Source organism: Saccopteryx bilineata, chromosome 3 (assembly GCF_036850765.1).
Source record: "Saccopteryx bilineata isolate mSacBil1 chromosome 3, mSacBil1_pri_phased_curated, whole genome shotgun sequence".
NCBI classification, from domain to species: Eukaryota; Metazoa; Chordata; class Mammalia; order Chiroptera; family Emballonuridae; genus Saccopteryx; species Saccopteryx bilineata.
In genome coordinates, this window is record NC_089492.1 from 48,155,532 (window position 1) to 48,175,477 (window position 19,946).

The following is a 19,946-nucleotide window of genomic DNA, read 5'->3' on the forward strand; positions in this document are numbered from 1 at the left end:
GTTTTATCCCCTGGCTTCTTCTTCTTGTTTTTTTATTTTTATTTTTAGGTGGAAGATTAGATATAGCTGTGTTCCTTTATCTGAGACCTCAGTGATCTGGTAACTGTTCCCTTGTTTTGCTCTTCAGACTCAGAAGTAAAGGCCTCCTGTTCTCGTTATGTGTTTGGTCAAGTCATTATTTTCCTTAACTTCATCTATTTATTAAACTCCCCTTAGTTATTCTAAACCCTGATGGTACAGTGGATATTGTAGGGCAGATGAAATGAGAATGAGTAGATTAAGTTATTTTCACTTTCAAGAAAGACATTTAGAACATAGTTGCTTTCAATGGAAAGGACAAGGGGGTCAATAGTATAGTCTTTGTGTATTGAGGTCAAAATAATATATGTTTAGGATATTTGATACAGTAATTAAATATTTACAAACAAGTATTTGCCATGAATTTAAAAAAATTTTTTTTATTTTTCCTGACGTGAGAAGTGGGGAGGCAGAGAGATAGACCCCTGCATGTGCCTGACTGAGATTCACCTGGCATGCCCACAAGGAGGTGATGCTTGGCCTCTCTGGGGTGCCACTCTATTGCAATTGGAGCCAATCTAGTGCCTGAGGTGGAGGCCAGGGAGCCATCCTTAGCACTGGGGCCAACTTTGCTCCACTAGAGTTTTAGCTGCAGGAGGGGAAGAGAGAGATAAAGAGAAAGGAGAGGGAGAAGGGTGGAGAAACAGATGGGCACTTCTCTTGTGTGCTCTGGCTGGGAATTGAACCTGGTGCTTCCACATTCTGGGCTGAAGCTCTACCGCTGAGCCAACCGGCCAGGGCCTACCCTAAATTTTTGACCTATTCTCATGGTGTACTGAGTGAAAATGGGTCATTATCTGAAATTCTTATGAAAGGAAACTGCCAATTTGGGACCTTAATGCAGTGGTTCTCAAAGTGTGCACCAGTGTGCACTGGTGCACCGTAGAAGATTTCCAGGTGCACCCTATGGTATTCCAGAGAAATATGTGCCTGGTGAGGACCAAAAAACCAACAGGGTTTTTGGAGTTTAGATTTTTGGGGAACAGAGGTGTGGGGAATTGGCTGTAAGCTGACAGTCTGCCCAACCCCCACACCTCACTTGACTGATTAGGTTGCAAAAGGCTGTTAAGCTGTGGTGCTGTTTACACTACCACCCATGTTCCCTGGAAAGACTGGAGGCAAGTTTCTTCTATCCTTTGTTTGGTGTAAAGTTAAGATGATCTGTATGGTGGGGGTTTTCTGCACTCAACACAATTAAGAGTAAAAAGATAGGAATTTTTCAATGTATTGATGAGGAAATGAGAGTTTTCCTTTCAAATATATGCCCAAACATTGAAGTAATCACTAGGACACATCAGGCTCATGTTTCTCATAAACACAAGAATGAAAAAACTTAACACATTCATGCCAGAACCTGCCAAATTTACTAAATCTAACTAAGAATGTATACACACACACACACACACGCACACACACACACACACTGGTACCTTGAGACACGAGCAGACCAATTTTTATTTATTATTATTATTATTTTTAGATACGAGCTGTGACTTGATCCATATTTTTGTTCAAAATTCGAGCAAAATTCCAAGATAAGAGTTGTGATTCAGGAAGCCTCATCAAGTACTGCAAGTGAAAGTGATGAAAGTACAGCCAAAAAGGCAAAAACGGGTAATAATTAAATAAAAAATATGTAATGTTAGCTTAAGTTAAGTTTAAAGTTAAGAAAGTGCATTTTTTGCCTGACCTGTGGTAGCGCAGTGGATAAAGCATCGACCTGGAAATGCTGAGGTCGCCGGTTCGAAACCCTGGGCTTGCCTGGTCAAGGCACATATGGGAGTTGATGCTTCCAGCTCCTCCCCCCCCTTGTCTTTCTCTCCTTTCTCTCTCTCTCCTTCTCCTCTCTAAAATGAATAAATAAAAAAAAATTGTTTAAAAAAAAAAAAAGAAATCCACTGGTTAAAAAAAAAAAAGTGCATGCATTTTTTTACAATTAAGTTTTTGTGGTTTTATTTTAAATAAAGTGCAGTTTTAGTTTTTCTTTTAAGTAAAGGAAATGCAGTTTTAGCTTACATTTAGTGTTAAAAAAGTGCAGTTTTAGTTTACATGTCTATAGTGCCTGCATCCCTTCCTCTCTCCCTCCTCCTCTGCACTCGTCTGTCTCCAAGGTAAGAATACAGTACTAAATAACATTTTTTTCTTTTATTTCATATATTTTGTTATGCATTGGTAAAATATACATGTGTGTTTCTTTGTTGTTGTTTTTTTTTTCATTTTAGAGAGGAGAGGGAGAGACAGAGAGAGAGAAGGGAGGGAGGAGCTGGAAGCATCAACTCCCATATGTGCCTTGACCAGGCAAGCCCAGGGTTTCGAACCGGCGACCTCAGCATTTCCAGGTCGATGCTTTATCCACTGCGCCACCACAGGTCAGGCCCTACATGTGTGTTTCTTAATTAAAAACATATCTTTTTGACATTGATAAGAGTGTGGTGGTTACGGGGGGGAGGGGGGAATGGGAGAGGGATAGGGGGTGGGAGGGGCACAAAGAAAACAAGATAGAAGGTGACAGAGGACAATCTGACTTTGGGTGGTGGGTATGCAACATAATTGAACGACAAGATAACCTGGACTTGTTATCTTTGAATATATGTATCCTGATTTATTGATGTCACCCCATTAAAAAATAAAATTATAAAATAAAAAAAAAAAGAAAAAAAAAAAAAAGAAAACTCGGTGGCCTGACCTGGTGGTGGCACAGTGGATAGAGCGTCAGACTGGGATGTGGAAGGATCCAGGTTCGAGACCCCGAGGTCGCCAGCTTGAGTGTGGGCTCATCTGGTTTGAGCAAGGCTCACCAGCTTAGACCCAAGGTCGCTGGCTCCAGCAAGGGGTTGCTTGGTCTGCTGAAGGCCCGGGGTCAAGGCACATGTGAGAAAGCAATCAATAAACAACTAAGGTGTTGCAACGCACAATGAAAAACTAATGATTGATGCTTCTCATCTCTCTCCATTCTTGTCTGTCTGTCCCTGTCTATCTGTCTATCCCTCTCTCTGACTCACTCTCTGTCTCTGTAAAAAAAAAAAAAAAAAAAAGAAAAGAAAACTTGGTGTTCTCTTTGCTTCTTGAATTTGAGGCTTTAGTTCTTTCCACAGGCTTGGGAAGTTCTTGTCTATTATTTGTTTGAATAAATTCTCCATTCGATTTTTTTCTCTCTTCTTTCTCTGATATACCTATTATTCTTATGTTATTCTTTTTGATGGAGTCAGACAATTCCTGTATAGCTTTCTATTTTTTAAAAATTTTTGAGTCTCTCTCTTCTCTCTGTTGTGCCTCAAGTTGCTTGTCTTCTATGTCACTAATCCTACCTTCTATCTGGCCTGTTCTATTAGCTAAGCTTGTTACCTCGTTTTTCAGTTCATGAATTGAGTTTTTCATCTCTGTTTGATTTGTTTTTATAGTTTCAATTTCCTTGGTGATATATTCTTTGTGTTGAGTTGTTTTCTGAGCTTTGTAAATTGCCTTTCTGTGTTTTCTTGTATATCTCTGAGTATTTTTTAGGATTTCTATTTTAACTTCTCTGTCATTTAGCTCCAAGGTTTCCAATATATTAAATTTTTTCTCCATAGATTTTTCCACTTCTATCTGTGCTACTTCTCTATATTTTGTATCCATGATATTTGATTTTCTTTTTCTTAATGACATCTGAGGGTGATCTTGTTTATATTACTAATAAAAATTAATAAAGAATATGCCTGACCAGGCGGTGGCGCAGTGGATAGAGCGTTGGACTGGGATGCGGAAGACCCAGGTTCGAGACCCCGAGGTCACCAGCTTGAACCCAAGGTCGCTGGCTCCAGCAAGGGGTTACTCAGTCTGCTGAAGGCCCGCAGTCAAGGCATATATGAAAAAGCAATCAATGAACAACTAAGGTGTTGCAACGTGCAATGAAAAACTAATGATTGATGCTTCTCATCTCTCTCCATTCCTATCTGTCTGTCCCTGTCTATCCCTCTCTCTGACTCACTCTCTGTCTCTGTAAAAATAAAAAAAATAAAAAAAAAAAAAATTAATAAAGAATAAAAAGTAAGCCACGACAATCAAAACAGCATGGTATTGGCAGAAAAATAGATACTCAGACCAATGAAACAGAGTAGAAAGCCCAGAAATAAAACCACATATATATATGGTCAAATAATTTTTGATAAAGGGGCCAACAACACACAATGGAGAAAAGAAAGCCTCTTCAATAAATGGTGCTGGTCCCCTTGTACTAAAATTAATTCAAAATGGATCAAAGACCTAGATATAAGACCTGAAACAATTAAGTACATAGAAGAAGACATAGGTACTAAACTCATAGACCTGGGTTTTAAAGAACATTTTATAAATTTGACTCCAAAGGCAAGAGAAATGAAGGCAAAGATAAATGAATGGGACTACATCAGACTAAGAAGTTTTTGCTCAGTAAGAGAAACTGACATCAAAATAAACAGACAGCCAACTAAATGGGAAATGATATTTTCAAACAACAGCTCAGATAAGGGTCTAATATCCAAAATTTACAAAGAACTCATAAAACTCAACAACAAACAAACAATCCAATAAAAAAATGGGAAGAGGATATGAACAGACACTTCTCCCAGGATGAAATACAAATGGCCAACAGATATATGAAAAGATGCTCATCTTCTTTAGCTATTAGAGAAATGCAAATCAAAACGGCAATGAGATACCACCTCACACCTGTTCGATTAGCTATTATTAGCAAGACAGGTAATAGCAAATGTTGGAGAGGCTGTGGAGAAAAAGGAACCCTCATCCACTGTTGGTGGGAATGTAAAGTAGTACAACCATTATGGAAGAAAGTATGGTGGTTCCTCAAAAAACTGAAAATAGAACTACCTTATGACCCAGCAATCCCTCTACTGGGTATATATCCCCAAAACTCAGAAACATTGATACGTAAAGACACATGCAGCCCCATGTTTATTGCAGCATTGTTCACAGTGGCCAGGACATGGAAACAACCAAAAAGCCCATCAATAGATGACTGGATAAAGAAGATGTGGCACATATACACTATGGAATACTACTCAGCCATAAGAAATGATGACATCGGAACATTTACAGCAAAATGGTGGGATCTTGATAACATGATACGAAGCGAAATAAGTAAATCAGAAAAAAACAGGAACTGTATTATTCCATACGTAGGTGGGACATAATAGTGAAACTAAGAGACATTGATAAGAGTGTGGTGGTTACGGGGGGGAGGGGGGAATGGGAGAGGGATAGGGGGTGGGAGGGGCACAAAGAAAACAAGATAGAAGGTGACAGAGGACAATCTGACTTTGGGTGGTGGGTATGCAACATAATTGAACGACAAGATAACCTGGACTTGTTATCTTTGAATATATTTATCCTGATTTATTGATGTCACCCCATTAAAAAATAAAATTATAAAATAAAAAAAAAAAGAAAAAAAAAAAAAAGAAAACTCGGTGGCCTGACCTGGTGGTGGCACAGTGGATAGAGCGTCAGACTGGGATGTGGAAGGATCCAGGTTCGAGACCCCGAGGTCGCCAGCTTGAGTGTGGGCTCATCTGGTTTGAGCAAGGCTCACCAGCTTAGACCCAAGGTCGCTGGCTCCAGCAAGGGGTTGCTTGGTCTGCTGAAGGCCCGGGGTCAAGGCACATGTGAGAAAGCAATCAATAAACAACTAAGGTGTTGCAACGCACAATGAAAAACTAATGATTGATGCTTCTCATCTCTCTCCATTCTTGTCTGTCTGTCCCTGTCTATCTGTCTATCCCTCTCTCTGACTCACTCTCTGTCTCTGTAAAAAAAAAAAAAAAAAAGATAAGAAAACTTGGTGTTCTGTTTGCTTCTTGAATTTGAGGCTTTAGTTCTTTCCACAGGGTTGGGAAGTTCTTGTCTATTATTTGTTTGAATAAATTCTCCATTCCATTTTTTTCTCTCTTCTTTCTCTGATATACCTATTATTCTTATGTTATTCTTTTTGATGGAATCAGACAATTTCTGTATAGCTTTCTCATTTTTTAAAATTTTTTGAGTCTCTCTCTTCTCTCTGTTGTGCCTCAAGTTGCTTGTCTTCTATGTCACTAATCCTATCTTCTATCTTCCTTGTTCTATTAGCTAAGCTTCTTACCTCATTTTTTAGTTCATGAATAGAGATTTTCATCTGTTTGATTTGTTTTTATACTTTCAATTTCCTTGGTAATATATTTTTTGTGTTGAGTTGTTTTCTGAGCTCCCTAAATTGCCTTTCTGTGTTTTCTTGTATATCTCTGAGTATTTTTTAGGATTTCTATTTTAACTTCTCTGTCATTTAGCTCCAAGGTTTCCAATATATTAAATTTTTTCTCCATAGATTTTTCCACTTCTATCTGTGCTACTTCTCTATATTTTGTATCCATGATATTTGATTTTCTTTTTCTTAATGACATCTGAGGGTGATCTTGTTTATATTACTAATAAAAATTAATAAAGAATATGCCTGACCAGGCGGTGGCGCAGTGGATAGAGCGTTGGACTGGGATGCGGAAGACCCAGGTTCGAGACCCCGAGGTCACCAGCTTGAACCCAAGGTCGCTGGCTCCAGCAAGGGGTTACTCAGTCTGCTGAAGGCCCGCAGTCAAGGCATATATGAGAAAGCAATCAATGAACAACTAAGGTGTTGCAACGTGCAATGAAAAACTAATGATTGATGCTTCTCATCTCTCTCCATTCCTATCTGTCTGTCCCTGTCTATCCCTCTCTCTGACTCACTCTCTGTCTCTGTAAAAATAAAAAAAAAAAAAAAAAAAAAATTAATAAAGAATAAAAAGTAAGCCACGACAATCAAAACAGCATGGTATTGGCAGAAAAATAGATACTCAGACCAATGAAACAGAGTAGAAAGCCCAGAAATAAAACCACATATATATAGTCAAATAATTTTTGATAAAGGGGCCAACAACACACAATGGAGAAAAGAAAGCCTCTTCAATAAATGGTGCTGGCCCCTTTATCAAAAATTAACTCAAAATGGATCAAAGATCTAAACATAAGACCTGAAACAATTAAGTACATAGAAGAAGACATAGGTACTAAACTCATAGACCTGGGTTTTAAAGAACATTTTATAAATTTGACTCCAAAGGCAAGAGAAATGAAGGCAAAGATAAATGAATGGGACTACATCAGACTAAGAAGTTTTTGCTCAGTAAGAGAAACTGACATCAAAATAAACAGACAGCCAACTAAATGGGAAATGATATTTTCAAACAACAGCTCAGATAAGGGTCTAATATCCAAAATTTACAAAGAACTCATAAAACTCAACAACAAACAAACAATCCAATAAAAAAATGGGAAGAGGATATGAACAGACACTTCTCCCAGGATGAAATACAAATGGCCAACAGATATATGAAAAGATGCTCATCTTCTTTAGCTATTAGAGAAATGCAAATCAAAACGGCAATGAGATACCACCTCACACCTGTTCGATTAGCTATTATTAGCAAGACAGGTAATAGCAAATGTTGGAGAGGCTGTGGAGAAAAAGGAACCCTCATCCACTGTTGGTGGGAATGTAAAGTAGTACAACCATTATGGAAGAAAGTATGGTGGTTCCTCAAAAAACTGAAAATAGAACTACCTTATGACCCAGCAATCCCTCTACTGGGTATATATCCCCAAAACTCAGAAACATTGATACGTAAAGACACATGCAGCCCCATGTTTATTGCAGCATTGTTCACAGTGGCCAGGACATGGAAACAACCAAAAAGCCCATCAATAGATGACTGGATAAAGAAGATGTGGCACATATACACTATGGAATACTACTCAGCCATAAGAAATGATGACATCGGAACATTTACAGCAAAATGGTGGGATCTTGATAACATGATACGAAGCGAAATAAGTAAATCAGAAAAAAACAGGAACTGTATTATTCCATACGTAGGTGGGACATAATAGTGAAACTAAGAGACATTGATAAGAGTGTGGTGGTTACGGGGGGGAGGGGGGAATGGGAGAGGGATAGGGGGTGGGAGGGGCACAAAGAAAACAAGATAGAAGGTGACAGAGGACAATCTGACTTTGGGTGGTGGGTATGCAACATAATTGAACGACAAGATAACCTGGACTTGTTATCTTTGAATATATGTATCCTGATTTATTGATGTCACCCCATTAAAAAATAAAATTATAAAATAAAAAAAAAAATAAAAAAAAAAAAAAGAAAACTCGGTGGCCTGACCTGGTGGTGGCACAGTGGATAGAGCGTCAGACTGGGATGTGGAAGGATCCAGGTTCGAGACCCCGAGGTCGCCAGCTTGAGTGTGGGCTCATCTGGTTTGAGCAAGGCTCACCAGCTTAGACCCAAGGTCGCTGGCTCCAGCAAGGGGTTGCTTGGTCTGCTGAAGGCCCGGGGTCAAGGCACATGTGAGAAAGCAATCAATAAACAACTAAGGTGTTGCAACGCACAATGAAAAACTAATGATTGATGCTTCTCATCTCTCTCCATTCTTGTCTGTCTGTCCCTGTCTATCTGTCTATCCCTCTCTCTGACTCACTCTCTGTCTCTGTAAAAAAAAAAAAAAAAAAGAAAAGAAAACTTGGTGTTCTCTTTGCTTCTTGAATTTGAGGCTTTAGTTCTTTCCACAGGCTTGGGAAGTTCTCATCTATTATTTGTTTGAATATATTCTCCATCCCATTTTCTCTCTCTTCTTTCTCTGATATACCTATTATTCTTATGTTATTCTTTTTGATGGAGTCAGACAATTCCTGAAGGGCTTTCTCATTTTTTAAAATTTTTGAGTCTCTCTCTTCTCTCTGTTGTGCCTGAAGTTGCTTGTCTTCTATGTCACTAATCCTACCTTCTATCTGGCCTGTTCTATTAGCTAAGCTTGTTACCTCGTTTTTCAGTTCATGAATTGAGTTTTTCATCTCTGTTTGATTTGTTTTTATAGTTTCAATTTCCTTGGTGATATATTCTTTGTGTTGAGTTGTTTTCTGAGCTTTGTAAATTGCCTTTCTGTGTTTTCTTGTATATCTCTGAGTATTTTTTAGGATTTCTATTTTAACTTCTCTGTCATTTAGCTCCAAGGTTTCCAATATATTAAATTTTTTCTCCATAGATTTTTCCACTTCTATCTGTGCTACTTCTCTATATTTTGTATCCATGATATTTGATTTTCTTTTTCTTAATGACATCTGAGGGTGATCTTGTTTATATTACTAATAAAAATTAATAAAGAATATGCCTGACCAGGCGGTGGCGCAGTGGATAGAGCGTTGGACTGGGATGCGGAAGACCCAGGTTCGAGACCCCGAGGTCACCAGCTTGAACCCAAGGTCGCTGGCTCCAGCAAGGGGTTACTCAGTCTGCTGAAGGCCCGCAGTCAAGGCATATATGAAAAAGCAATCAATGAACAACTAAGGTGTTGCAACGTGCAATGAAAAACTAATGATTGATGCTTCTCATCTCTCTCCATTCCTATCTGTCTGTCCCTGTCTATCCCTCTCTCTGACTCACTCTCTGTCTCTGTAAAAATAAAAAAAATAAAAAAAAAAAAAAATTAATAAAGAATAAAAAGTAAGCCACGACAATCAAAACAGCATGGTATTGGCAGAAAAATAGATACTCAGACCAATGAAACAGAGTAGAAAGCCCAGAAATAAAACCACATATATATATGGTCAAATAATTTTTGATAAAGGGGCCAACAACACACAATGGAGAAAAGAAAGCCTCTTCAATAAATGGTGCTGGTCCCCTTGTACTAAAATTAATTCAAAATGGATCAAAGACCTAGATATAAGACCTGAAACAATTAAGTACATAGAAGAAGACATAGGTACTAAACTCATAGACCTGGGTTTTAAAGAACATTTTATAAATTTGACTCCAAAGGCAAGAGAAATGAAGGCAAAGATAAATGAATGGGACTACATCAGACTAAGAAGTTTTTGCTCAGTAAGAGAAACTGACATCAAAATAAACAGACAGCCAACTAAATGGGAAATGATATTTTCAAACAACAGCTCAGATAAGGGTCTAATATCCAAAATTTACAAAGAACTCATAAAACTCAACAACAAAGAAACAAACAATCCAATAAAAATATGGGAAGATGACATGAACAGACACTTCTCCCAGGAAGAAATACAAATGGCCAACAGATATATAGAAAGATGCTCATGTTCATTAGTTATTAGAGAAATGCAAATCAAAACTACAATGAGATACCACCTGACAGGATACTTTCCTGAAGAAAGGAAATAAAATGCAACACTTATGGGTAGTGTAGCTCAAGAAGAGGATAGAATAAGACAGGCATAGAATAAAAGGACCAAGATGGAGGAAATAGAAATAATAATAATTAAGGCAAGAAGATGAAAGAAACAAAAAAATAGTGGAACGAGTTATAAAGTCTGTGGATTTTTTTTTTATTTTGAAAGGTTAGCTTCTTCCTTTTTCTTTTCTCTCCCTCTTCCAGGCTCTGCCCCTGTGGCACACTTACATAGGGATTTGCAGTTGAGGAGGTTCTACGGTGATGTCATATATTAGGCTTCAGTCTCGTTGGTAGTCAAGGCTTGTTAGCATTTGCAGACTCCGACAATGAGAGAGTCCATTTTCCCAGAGCTTCTCTCCTAGTCTCTCCTTCCTGGATTAGCAGCCTGATGATCCAGCTATGAGGCTGCCGCTGCCTCTCTCTGGGGAGTAAGAGGCTCAAAGAGCTGGCAAATCCCCACTCTATCCTCACTCAGCGCAAGGCTCTGGGTAAGGCTCTGGCAGTCAGAGCAGCCAGCGTAATCAGGCGGGGCTGGGAGCCAGTGCTCTCAAGGTGACTTTCTATGAGCCTCCAGGCCTGTTCAGCACATCTAGCACTGTGTAGGACCACTCTCCCCAGGTTTTCCTCACTTTGTAGCCTGTTTTGGCTGGGAAGAAGATGCCCTAGTCGCTGCTTGCAGTACAGGAGGTCTTAACATCTGCCAAGTCCCTCTTTTTAGTGTATATCCCTGAGTGTGAAAGCTCTGCCAATCAGAAGTTGCCCCTACCCCTTTAGCAAGAGGCACTAAAAAATATCACGCCTCTTGTCTTAGATCGCTGAACTGAGAGAGATCTTGTCAATTAGAGCTGCGTATGTCAGTTGGGAGGTGAGCAGACTGTGGGTTAAGCTAATTTCAGCGATTGGATCCACTGATCTGCTACAGAAAGAACTGCAAGCTGCCCGCGTGCCCCTCCCCCGATGCTTGATTGTTAGCTTGAATGGCTAGTAGAGGCGCCCCACCTGCCCAGAGAAGCTCGGGCATAGGGAAGTTCGCTTTGGTGCACTCCCCGCGTGCTGCTGGCAGCTGCTGCTTGCAGCGCTTGGGCGTTTGCTCGCAGCACGTGCGTTTGCTCGTGTGGGCTGATTCACCACAGGCACACTCTTTCCTTGGCTTGAACGAACATCTGTGCAGCAGCCTAGGCTCCTCCACACCCTTAGCCCCCCCCCAGTCTCAGTTCCAAGTGAAAGCAGCCTTTGCTCAGGTTAGTGAGGAAGGCAGAGTGTTCCTTTGTCCGACTTATTTCCTTCAGGGTTGATTATATATTTAGTCAATTTTCGCTCGATCCTACCTTCGCCTTCAGTGTGTGGAACTCCTGGATGCTCCAAGGATAGATTTTTCTGTCTCTGGTTGATGAACTTGTTGAAATTTTGGGGAGATTTGTCGGTCGCACTCCTCACGGCGCCATTTCTCTGACGTCACTCTCTGAAGTCATGTGATTAAGAGACACATCTCAAAGGTCCAGAACCTTTCTTCCTCTTTGCATTATATTGATGTCTTTGGTGATTGTTTTGTTATGAGATTAGAAACAAGATGAATACCACAGCTTCCAGAGGTCAAATCCAGGCACGACAATATTCTGAGGTAAAAGAAAGAACTCTTTTTGGGTCACCTCTGCTGTGGAAAATCTTTCTCGAAACCCCAGTAGTCTTTCCCACAAGTCTCACTTGCTTTGTGCTATGGTCTATGTTTGTGTTCCCTCAGATTCATATGTTGAAATCTTAATGTCCAGTGTGATAATATTGGGAATTGGGCCTTTTTGGAGGCTCTGTTTTATAAATCAAATTTGTGTTCTTACAACAGTGACCCCACAAAGATCTATCACCAATTATGTCATGTGAAGATACAATGAGAAATCTGTGACCTGGAAGGCACATCTCACCTGATCATGTTGACATCTGTATCTCAGACTTCCAGCCTCCAGAACTGTGAGAAATAAATTTCTTCTGTTTATAAGGCCTCCAGCCTGTGGTATTTTGTTATAGTGATCCTAACACACTATGACACTATACTAGATTGTGCTCTTATTAACCTTAATATCGCAGGTCTTTCAAACTGAGAGGCAACATGCATTTATTTGAGATCAAAAATAGCTGTTTGGGATGCGCTGATTCAGATAAAAGCCCAAATAGTGTTCCGATTAGGATACAATGGCAATGGATATTTATTATAAAGGGAAAGAGAAAATTATATCAACAGAAGGAAGACATTTCTTTTGATGCAGATAACATAATAACAATGTTAATTCTAAACAATGTGTTTAATTATCAGTACAGTGTTATCTTTGTAGTTCTTTGGGAAACGAAGTTGCTTATGCCCAGTCCAGAAGTTATTTTGCCCTGTTTAACATTCCAAAGATTTGAGACATAAAATATGCAAAGCAGTTCCTCTGGCAGCTCCACCTCCATTTTAAAGCAGCTTTGTTTATATTACTGTTTACATGTTCCTTGCTGAGCTAGCAGGAAGGGGAACTGGCATACACCAGTACTGTGTGAACTAGATGTTTGGTTGACAATCACAATACTCATGGTGAGAAATGAGGTTGTGTGGTAGATGAGACATGCATGGCTCACATGGAACCATAGGTATTTTGGTAACTGCAGATGGAATTTGGAAGTTTGAACAGATTGTTACAAAATTCTTATTGCTGTATGGAGGGTGGCTATAAGTGAAAGTGGGCATGAAGGCCCTTTAGGTTAGGCATAGGAAAATGGTACAGTAGTCTAGAGAGGAAAGGAAAACAGGGGTTAGGATGGAAGCAACTGATGTGAGGAGGAGTTCTACTTAGGATGTTTTTGAGGTTTGATATAAAGGACTTGCTGATGTGGAGAGAGTGAGATGAAGAAAGGAAAGAGCCATCAAAACATCTTCCAGAATTCTGACCTGAGCAGCTGGGTGGGAGTGATCACCTAAATGTGGGGAACTGTCAGAAGGTAGGTTTTGAGGAGTAGAGGGGAAGCTCAGTTTTTAACTGGTTGGCTCAAAATGCCTCTTAGACATTAACCAGCAGATATCTGGAAGATGGTTCTGGATTTGTATAGGAGCTAAACTGAGAAATAAGGAAGGGGAGACATTAGGTGGTCCCAGCAGTGGCAACATTTATAGCCCCAACTCTGGATGAGGTTTGTTGGAGAGACAGAGTGTAGAAAGGGAGAAGACAAAAACCAAGATTCAGGCTTTAGGACACTCAAAAAATTAGAGGTTAGGAAGAAGGAGCCAAATATATACAGAAAAAGGAGCCAAGGGAGAATGATAGAAAAAGTCTTTCAAGAAGGAGGCAGTCACTCATGGTTTCAGATGATGCTAAAATAAGTTCTACAAAACAAATAATATGCTTTAGGTCTTAGAATTTTGAAGTTACAGGTGACTGTAGAAAACTTTTTCATGGAGAGATGGAAACAAAATTCTTTTTTTAAAAGTTAAATTTTATGGGTGGCACTGATCAACAAAAAACATAGGTTTCAGGTAGACATCTCTATAATACTTGGACTGTAGATTGTGTTGTGTGTTCATCAACCAAAGTCAAATGATTTTCCATTATTGTATATTTGTCCCTCTTTATGTCCCTCCCCTCCACCCCCTCCTTTTGGTAACCACTTTATTTTATCTGTGTCATGAGTCTCAGTGTTATATCCCACCTATGTGAGATCTATATTGGAAACAAAATTCTTTTTTTTTTCTGTATTTTTCTGAAGTTGGAAACGGGGAGGCAGTCAGACTCCTGCATGTGCCTGACGGGGATCCACCCTGCATGCCCACCAGGGGGCGATGCTCTGCCCATCTGGGGCATTGCTCTGTTGCAACCAGGGCCATTCTAGCACCTGAGGCAGAGGCTGTGAAACCATCCTCAGCGCCCTGGCCAACTTTGCACCAATGGAGCCTTGGCTGTGGGAGGGGAAGAGAGAGACAGAGAGGAAGGAGAGGGGAAGGGGTGAAGAAGCAGATGGGTGCTTCTCCTGTGTGCCCTGGCCAGGAATCGAACCCAGGACTCCTGCATGCCAGGCCGGTGCTCTACCACTGAGCAAACCGGCCAGGGCCTGGAAACAAAATTCTTATTGCAGAGCTTTAAGGGAAAGTGAGAGGCGAGAGATTCTATACAATTTGTACTAGGCAGTTTGATGAAAGAAACACCACTGTGCATAATGTGGAATAAAACATTCATTGTAGGTAGTGCTTTGCACATTATGAGAGAAGCTGGGAAATGAAGGTCTTGAGTGTCTTGAAAGATTAAAGTCACTAACCACAGGCCACAGCTGGGAACTGTTAAGAGGCTATTGCCTCTGGGTCTAGTCATGATCCAGCAGTCCAGAAAAATGTTCCATTCATTGAAGTTTCCACCTCCTCTCCCACTTTGCTTGAAAATTTTCTAATCATTTTTAAAATTTCACTCAGGCATTGCTTCCCTAGAAGTCTTTCTGGATCCTTCCTCTGCACTTCCATTTAGCTGTGTTGACGACTATTTTTATGTTCTTTTTTAAAATTTTTTTATTTTTCTGAAGTGAGAAGTGGGGAGGCAGAGAGACAGACTCCCGCATGTGCCTGACCAGGATCCACCTGGCAAGCCACTAGGGGATGATGCTCTGCCCTCCTGGGGCGTTGCTTCGTTGCAACCGGAGCCATTCTAGTGCCTCAGGTAGAGCCCATGGAGCCAACCTCAGTGCCTGGGCCAACTTTGCTCCAATGAAGCCTTGGCTGTGGGAGGAGAAGAGAGAGACAGAGAGAAAGGAGAGGGGGAAGGGTGGAGAAGCAGATGGGCGCTTCTCCTGTGTGCCCTGGCTGGGAATCGAACCTGGGACATTCATACGCCAGGCCAATGCTCTACCACTGAGCCAACTGGCCAGGGCTTATGTTCTTTCTTGATGTTCCATGTTTTACTCTGTCACACCTAATCTGTGGCATCCCCTGACATAGCTCCAGGGAATTAGTTGGTGCCTCCAAATGTTTGCACAATTGACTTGAACTGTATTTCTTCTGAGATCATGAACTTGTTGAGGGCTTAGACTGTGCTCACTCTGTAAATATATGCTGACTGCATACATGGATTGGATAGATGAATGAATGAATAGAAACAGCAGTCTTCACCTGAAAGTTCCAAACTTTGTTATGTATTTATTATACACTAAGCTTTTTACTTACGCTAAATCACTCCCTTGATATTCACAGTATTCCCCTTTTTCTAGAACTTTTGGGACTTGGTGAATATGTTCACATTTGGCTCTTATTATTCTTTGTGATATTACATATTTTGATCATTTGTGCTCTTATGTCATCATTTAATGATCTAAATCATTCTCAGATGGATGGCCCTCCCAACACTTTAATTGACCTCCTTGAGGTGGTTCTAGTTTTATTTTTTTTAATGTGCAATAATATGAAATGATTTGGCATTATAAATACAAATGTTATACAATTTTTAGATTTTGCATTAGATAAATTATGGAGAGACTTGTCAAAAAAGTAACTTGTAAATTAATCATGTTAAGTGTATATATTTAACTAAACCAAAGTGCTTAATGCCACTCTAACTCTGCAGGAAGCAGAGGTGCATCCTCAGGCTCCTAAAGTAGAAACAACTCTGTTCCTTTAAGATTCCCTAAATGTTGCTCTTTGCACCCAGAGTTTTATAATGTCACGGAGGAGACAAAGGCCTTTTCTCTGATCCTGAAGTGCCAATATGGCCAGGCAAAGACAAAGGAACATTTAAAGAAACTATCTAGATATTTACTTGACTCAAAATTATTTCCAAAATTTGAACATTTTGCAACACTGCAGGTCTTCAAATGTATTTCTGAAACTGGCTCCAGTGTGCCTTATGTTGTAACTTTTCTTTTTGTCATGCAGAGGGAGTTGGGAAGAGATTAGTTCTCTTTCCCCCCCTTCCAGAGACCTGCCAAAATAATCTTGACTCTCCCAAATGAAGTAAGTTTTAAAATTGTGGTTCTCCTGGGGTTTGTTTGGAAGAAGATACCAGCAATTCTGAGAAACCAGCAGTGGGGACTGCCAAGATGCTCCATTTCCCTGGCTGTGGCTTCTGTTTCCTTGCATTGGGGTCAGCATGAGAAAAATACCACAGTCTATGAGGGCTGGAGAGGCTTGTTCAAATACTTGTCTTTGCCCACCTAAAAGCTTTCTTCCTCACTCAGCATCACCATTTTGATTTGCTGTTTGTAATTTAATTCCTGACTTTAGAGTTTGCCCTAGAGGTTTGTTCTTTACCAGAGTGAGTCATTTCTTCTATTTGGGTGGCACCTGGGAAAAGCTGGGATGCACACTGGCTCAGGCCATTTTTGGACATGCACTATTTCCAGGGAATTGGAGATTACCATACCATAATGCAACATCCCCCCATCCTGGGGTTTGAGATAGAGAAAGAGTGTGGCAAAGGGCTGATAAGAATTATTCAGTGATTATGTAAGGAACATAGAACTCCAGAGCTGCAAGACAGTTTTAGACAGAGTTGCGGAGTGGAAGGGGCAGAAGTAATGGAATAAGACTGACCTGGAAGGTCCAGGGTAGTTCAAACAGTGTGTGTCAACTGAAGACACCTGTACTGTTAGCCTCTTCATACCGCTTGGGGGATTGGTAAAGTGAAGTTCTTAAAATTTATTTATTCATTCATGTATTTATTTATAGAGAGGAAAGGAGAAAGAGAAACATCAATTTGTTGTTCCACTCATTCATTCATTGGCTGAATCTTGTATAATGCCCTGCCTAGGGGTCAAACCTACAACTGTGGTGTCAGGTCACACCTGCTCCACAAAGGTTAATTTTGGAGGTGTGATCCCCAAGGTGAAAAATGCCTGAGGAGCCTGGGGTAAGTGGTGCATGCTTCAAGTCTTTACTCTTGCTTCATTCTGCAGCTCCTAGGCTAGCAGTTCAGGAGCGCGTGTATATAGGGCTTGCAGACAATAGTGGCAGGGTACCAACATTACATCAACCATTACATCAGGGTGGTGATGTCAACTTGCTGTGTCAGCTATCCCATTCCCTTAGAGGCAATCTTCTGGGTGCCTGACCTAGAAGTGCCTGGGAAACAAGGCTAAGTTAGCCCAAATAAGTGTGGGAGCTGACACCAGGGCGGGCTGCCCAGAACAAGAGTGCTAGTTCTGCTTGCAGTTTCTCATGAGAATCAGAGATCACATCCTGGCTTCTACTATGAGGGTCTTCACACTCTACCCCTACAGGGTGGGGGCTTTGGTTCATAGGTAGCTTTCTGAGCTCAGAGGCCACAATAACAGTACAAGGTACAACAACTCACTACTAAGTAGATGGCTACTAAGGCAATGACAAACAAGACCCACCTCTAGGTGTTCCTGACACGGTTCTACCAGGTGGTGAGAGGGTTGTTTATGCCATCTATAGAACTTGAGCTTCCTTTACCTGCTCTTGATTGTCAGGAATGCATACACAATATTTTTTTTTTATAAATTTTTATTAATGTTAATGGGATGATATTAATAATTCAGGGTACATATATTCAAAGAAAATATGTCGATTATCTTGTCATTAAATTATGTTGCATACCCCTCACCCAGAGTCAGATTGTCCTCCGTCACCCTCTATCTAGTTTTCTCTGTGCCCCTCCCCCTACCCCTAACTCTCTCCCTCCCTCCCTCCTGCGTCCTCCCTTCCCCCACCCCTGGTAACCACCACTCTCTTGTCCATGTCTCTTAGTCTCGTTTTTCTGTTCCACCAATGTATGGAATCATGTAGTTCTTGTTTTTTTCTGATTTACTTATTTCACTCCGTATAATATTATCAAGATCCCACCATTTTGCTGTAAATGATCTGATGTCATCATTTCTTATGGCTGAGTAGTATTCCATAGTGTATATGTGCCACATCTTCTTTATCCAGTCTTCTATTGAAGGGCTTTTTGGTTGTTTCCACGTCTTGGCCACTGTGAACAGTGCTGCAATGAACGTGGGGCTACATGTGTCTTTACATATCAATGATTCTGAGGTTTTGGGGTATATACCCAGTAGAGGGATTGCAGGGTCATAAGGTAGTTCTATTTGCAGTTTTTTGAGGAACCACCATACTTTCCTCCATAATGGTTGTACTACTTTACATTCCCACCAACAGTGTATGAGGGTTCCTTTTTCTCCACAGCCTCTCCAACATTTGCTATTACCCGTCTTGTTGATAATAGCTAATCTAACAGGTGTGAGGTGGTATCTCATTGTAGTTTTGATTTGCATTTCTCTAATAACTAATGAAGCTGAGCATCTTTTCATATATCTGTTGGCCATTTGTATCTCTTCCTGGGAGAAGTGTCTGTTCATGTCCTCTTCCCATTTTTTTATTGGATTGCTTGTTTGTTTGTTGTTGAGTTTTATGAGTTCTTTGTAAATTTTGGATATTAGGCCCTTATCTGAGCTGTCGTTTGAAAATATCAGTTCCCATTTAGTTGGCTGTCTGTTTATTTTTATATCAGTTTCTCTTGCTGAGCAAAAACTTTTTATTCTGATGTAGTCCCATTCATTTATCTTTGCCTTCACTTCTCTTGCCATTGGAGTCAAGTTCATAAAATGTTCTTTAAAACCCAGGTCCATGAGTTTAGTACCTATGTCTTCTTCTATGTACTTAATTGTTTCAGATCTTATATTTAGGTATTTGATCCATTTTGAATTAATTTTAGTACACGGGGACAGGCTGTAGTCGAGTTTCATTCTTTTGCATGTGGCTTTCCAGTTTTCCCAACACCATTTATTGAAGAGGATTTCTTCCTCCATTTTGTGTTGTTGGCCCCTTTATCAAAATTATTTGACCATATATATGTGGTTTTATTTCTGGGCTTTCTATTCTGTTCCATTGGTCTGAGTGTCTATTTTTCTGCCAATACCATGCAGTTTTGATTATTGTGGCCCTATAATAGAGTTTGAAGTCAGGTATTGTAATGCCCCCAGCTTCATTCTTTTTCCTTAGGATTGCTTTGGCTATTCGGGGTTTTTTATAGTTCCATATAAATCTTACGATTTTTTGTTCCATTTTTTTTTAAAAAATGTCATAGGAATTTTGATGCAAATTGCATTAAATTTATATATTACTTTGGGTAATATGGCCATTTTAATTATACTTATTCTTCCTATCCAAGAACAAGGAATATTTTTCCATCTCATTGTGTTTTTTTCTATTTCTCTTAGCAATGCCTTGTAGTTTTCTTTATATAGGTCCTTTACATTCTTTGTTAAGTTTATTCCTAGGTATTTTATTTTTTTTGTTGCAATCGTGAAGGGGATTATTTTTTTTAGTTTGTTTTCTAATATTTCATTGTTGGCATATAGAAAGGCTATGGACTTTTGTATGTTAATTTTGTATCCTGCGACCTTACTGTATTGGTTTATTGTTTCTAGTAATCTTTTTGTGGAGTCTTTTGGGTTTTTGATGTATAGGATCATATCATCAGCAAAAAGTGATACCTTTACTTCTTCTTTTCCGATATAAATGCCTTTTATTTCTTTGTTTTGTCTGATTGCTCTGGCCAGAACTTCTAGCACCACGTTAAATAAGAGTGGAGAGAGTGGACAACCCTGTCTTGTTCCTGATTTAAGGTGGAAAGTCCTCAGTTTTACGCC